Source organism: Alosa sapidissima, chromosome 2, assembly GCF_018492685.1.
Source record: "Alosa sapidissima isolate fAloSap1 chromosome 2, fAloSap1.pri, whole genome shotgun sequence".
Taxonomy (NCBI): domain Eukaryota; kingdom Metazoa; phylum Chordata; class Actinopteri; order Clupeiformes; family Clupeidae; genus Alosa; species Alosa sapidissima.
Genome location: NC_055958.1, coordinates 15,392,770 through 15,397,769, shown reverse-complemented (window position 1 = coordinate 15,397,769; position 5,000 = coordinate 15,392,770). Strand labels below are relative to the sequence as shown.

Sequence of the window (5,000 nt, the reverse complement as noted above, 5' to 3'; positions counted from 1 at the left end):
GTAGAGACTTCTGTCTGAACAGACATTGACTGAAACATAGATTTGGTCCTGAGAGGGGCACTGATCAGACATATTCATCTAGCCACGCCGTCGTCCATCTCACTACAGGATGAGTGAGACTCCCAATCTCTCTGTAGTAGTGGAGAGGAAAGCACCTAAAGTCCACACTAGCAGTGGACTGGGCTCTGCGGGGCTTTTGGGGTGTGGGTGTGTGTGTGTGTGTGTGTGTGTGTGTGTGTGTGTGTGTGTGTGTACAGAGGAGTGGAGAGGGGGATGAAAGTGCGCTGGATTATGCAGTCATGATCTGCTACACAATCTTTCTCTCTCTCTCCCTCTCTCTTTTTCTCTCCCTCTCTCTCTCTTTCTCTCTCTCTCCATGCTAAGGACCTCACTGGAAGCGTGATAGATGAGGCTGTCATACTCATTAGTGATGGGCCTTAGTCTGCCATCAGCCCCCAGGCTTCCGGGCTAGAGCCATTCATATGAGAGAGAGGGAGAGAGAGAGAGAGGGGGGGAGGGAGAGAGATAGATAGATAGATAGATAGATAGAGAGTGAGAGAAGGAGAGGGAGAGATAGGGAGACAATATGAGAGGTAAGCGAAAATGAAAGAGTGAAAGAAAGGGGGAGAAATAAGGAGGAAAAAGAAAAGAAAAAAAAAGATAAAGAGAGAGAGAGAGAGAGAGAGAGAGAGAGAGAGAGAGAGAGAGAGAGAGAGAGAGAGAGAGAGAGGACATGTGCTTAATGAAATGCACTGATGGACAAAATGACTTATAAGAGTGGTAGAGGAGAGGGAGTGAGAGACTGGAAGGAGAGATTTAGAGAGAGAGAGAGGCACACAAACACACACGTGAAGAAGGAGAGAGATGTAGACACAAACACACAGGTGAAGAAGGAGAGAGATGTGCTGTAGACACACACACACACACACACACGTGAAGAAGGAGAGAGATGTAGACACACACACACACACACACACACACACACACACACACACACACACACACACACACATGAAGAAACTGAGATGTAGACACACACACACATGTGAAAAAGGAGAGCGAGGTAGAGACACACACACACACACACACACACACACACACGTGAAGAAGGAGATGTAGAGACACACACACATATGTGAAGAAGGAGAGAGAGGTAGAGAGAGACACACACACACACACACACATGTGAAGAAGGAGAGAGAGGTAGAGACACACACACGCACACGTGTAATTTACAGCAGAGAACGAGAGAAAAAAAGACACACAGAGACAGGCAGCGAAAAAGAGAGCTTCTCTATCTCTCCATCTCTCTCTCTCTATCCCTCCATCTCTCTCCCTCTCCCCTCTGGCATGCTCACATGAAAAACAACATGTCACTGCACAGTCTTCGCACACGCGTATTTGCACACGTACACAACACCCCCCGCCTCATGTCTTTTCATCCATTCAAAAAAGACAGAACAAGAGAGAGACAGAGAGCGAGAGAGAGAGAGAGAGAGAGAGGGGAATGAATGAATGGCATTGGGATAGCTGAATGGGCTCTTTGTGAGACCAAGGCTCTTCTCTGGATTGCTAAATAAACAGGGCCATGGAGGAGACAGAGAGGGAGGGAGAGAGAGAGGGAGGGAAATATGAAGCGAGGGATGGAGAGAGGGAGAGAGGGGGATGGAGAGAGACGAGAGCGAGATGGATGACTTTCCAGCACCGCACCCCTAAGACAAAGCAGTGCTTATGACAGCACACACCCCATTCAGAAAGAGTGGGAGAGAGAGAGGGAGAGAACGAGGGATAGAGAGAGATAGGCATAGAGATAGATAGAGAGTAAGAGAGGGATGACGAGAAAAGACAGAAAGGGAGAGAGTGAGAATGGCCCTGTACCAACACTACCCAAGAGCCACCATACATACAGCAGACATCACTGCTTGGTACTGTACTGAGGCACGGTCCCATCACATTAGAGAAAGAATAGGCTAAACAATGACTCACCAATACATTATATTAAAACCATGGAGGGCAGATACATTAACAGCTCTGTGGGATAGCCATTTGATGATGTCTAATACCTGTGTTTGGGGATCATCCATGATCCCAACAGATTTCTTACACATGAAAAAAAAAAGATATCAGAGAAAATAACATAATTATATGTTATGTATAACCGAGTATTGCGGCATCTGTAAACTCTTGCCTACAATAGGGACTTGTTGTCTGTGAGAGACAAGCCCTTTTACATGCCAATTGGAACCAGATGGAGACCAGGCCTGACCACCGGCTCCTGGTCAACAACCCTTCCATCCCAGCTCTGCATCTTCGTGTCAGAGCCCTGTGCTCTATGAATGAGCGATTTCTCCAGGGGACCCCCACAAAGGCTTCGGCAGGGGCGCAGGAGGCACGGGGGACGTGGTGGATATGTCCCACGCAGTGCTGAAGAGACGGCACGGGGGACGTGGGGGATATGTCCCACGCAGTGCTGAAGAGCAGGGCCGGAGTGGGGCCACTTTTCAGCCCGGGAGTTTCAGGCCCAAGACCGGCCCACTTTTTTAGTGGTGGTGGAAATTGGATAAATAAAGCAAAATTTCAGCTCTTACTATCCTGTAGTTATTATAGGCTAATATTCCACTATTCCACAAGGATAGGTTGGTAAGTTAACAAAAACAGGAAGGAAGAAATAAAGCATTTGTAGCTAAGCAAATGTATCCCACAATTCCACTAAGAGGCATATTGAACTACTGTATTGTTTACATGTTTTTTTCTGCATGGGTCAGCTATCATGTTGTTGTTTGGTGATTTTCTCCTTTACTACATCAACTTCTGAGCAAACAAGCCATATAGGTTGATCATGTAGCCTACTGCTGTCATAGCCTACTGTTCTTTCTTCCATAAAATAACTTTAATTCATATGGTTAACTCTATTATCCTTTCTACTTGTCCCTATAGTCATAGTTAATTTCGGGCTCATCATTTTCAGCGGGGGACTGGCTGATCTGCTGTGCAGGCTACTTTTGAGTTTTGTTATCAATATTTGCATAATATTTGCAAAGTCTATGAATAGCCATATTGGATGATACCAAAATATTTTAATTCATTTAATATGTTACTTGCGAATAGGTTGACAACGCTATAACGTCCATGTTATTAGCCCAATTACGCCGTTATAATCATGGCTATCTCTCTTTACCAGTTGCCACTTATGTCTGTCCTCTTCAAAAAAAAATTGGAAGCATGGCACATTTGGCATTTCCCTCCAATACTTTTCGTCTTTTTTACCTGGCCTTTTCAGTCCCTCATGGCATCTTTCTACTATCCATCCTCCCTGACGCTTATATCACTACGGTAGGGCCGGCCCGGCTGAGAAAACTTTTTAGGAAAGACGGGCTATATGGACCCAACCAATTAACTCTTCTTGGGAGGGGAGAACAACCCATGCAGAGGCTGCGGTGTTAGGCATAAAATGCGAACGTGTGTAGCCAACTTTAAGAGAAGTTAGATTAATGTGACAAAATGCCAATATTTTTCCCTCGACCGGCCCAAAAGTGAAGCGGCCCACCGGGAATTCTCCCGATTCTCCCGATTACCCACTCCGGGCCTGCTGAAGAGACAGCCGTCGTCCCCCTCACTTTTGATAAGGAAAAAAAGCCTTATAGGTACATTAATAAATAATAACATATAGGATTTGCGCTAATTGTAAAACTCCCCATTAACAGCATCACATCACTAACCACAGCCATCTACAGTACTGTAAGACTGCACAATCTCATATTCACTGTGTTGGATATCTGAAGCCAGTTTGTCTACTAACAATCATAAAATAATCCAGGCTACTTGCTTAGCATAAATCATTTATCGTCATCTTTATTTGAGGCAGGCTGGTATTCGAGGCAGGTTTTAGACATGCATTTAGTTTGAAGCGGCATGCATACCCGTAGGCTATCAAAAGCATTTTCGGTTTGGTTTGGGATTTAATGTACTTTTGGACTGTTTGATTATATTGCTAAATGTTGGGACTGATGGGCACTGAAATCTGGAAGATATTTGATGGTTCACTGTTAAGTTTCATGCAGTTGAAAAAGTGTCGGGATTTCCACTGCTGTTTATTGCGAGACAAGGCAGCCCTTCATTGAATAAGGGTTGTGCTGTAATGGAAACCTTTTTGCATAGCCAAGTAGCCTAAATTGAGTTATTGTTTAATTATGCATGATTTAGTATTTTTTTTTTAAATAAAATTTGTAGGCTGTAATGCCTTGAGTCGCAACAATTGTGTTTAAATGTAGTAGGCTTCAGCCTCTGGCAATTAGCTCGAAAGGGGCGGCAAGAGAATGAGCTTGAGAACGTGTGTTGGAGACCCATGGTAGGAAAACGACTTTTCTTTGCCAACCGTAGGCTATTAATCCAACCAACATAATACAATACAACATATAATAAAATATTAAGAAGAGGTTATAACATATTAACATATTATGTTTATGACAACAACTCAACTAGCCTACTTATCAACTCGTTTTCACTAGCCTAACTATAAAATACAAGTCTATCAACGTTTTTGTTCTAAGACATTAATTTCAAACATAATTTCAAGACACAAATTGGATACTTCAGTTATCTTGGTGCATAAATCCCAGAGAGTAGGCTACCACACCCCAGTGATGGGCCTAGCGTTCTTATGCGTTCAGTGTGGGGTATAAACAAGCTGAGAATTTAGCGGTGTCACATCTGCCTGTCACAGATGTGGGGAGCTCTTTGAAGCTTGGAATAATGTGATACAGTCACTACAGTAACAGTATTTTATTTTACTTCTTATGTAATTTTTTTTTTCAATTTTATAAATGCTTTGTTTGAATGCTGTTGGAACAAATAGTTGATTATAAAGGCAACTTTCTATTGCAATTTTCTGTGTGTTCTGGACTGGTAACTTGTTAAGCCAACACTTGTTAAGTTCTAACGTTGCATAAATATTAACTGCAAACACACAGTGGAGAGTTGATTTGGTTTATACCAGACAA

The 5,000-nt window shown here is 43.4% G+C and overlaps 1 protein-coding gene across 1 annotated transcript in view; it reads right to left on the bottom strand.

The window, feature by feature from the left end:
• Positions 1 to 5,000, bottom strand: part of myo16 (myosin XVI) — a 156,174-nt gene that overhangs the window by 47,661 nt on the left and 103,513 nt on the right. The gene's annotated exons all lie outside the window — the stretch shown is intronic.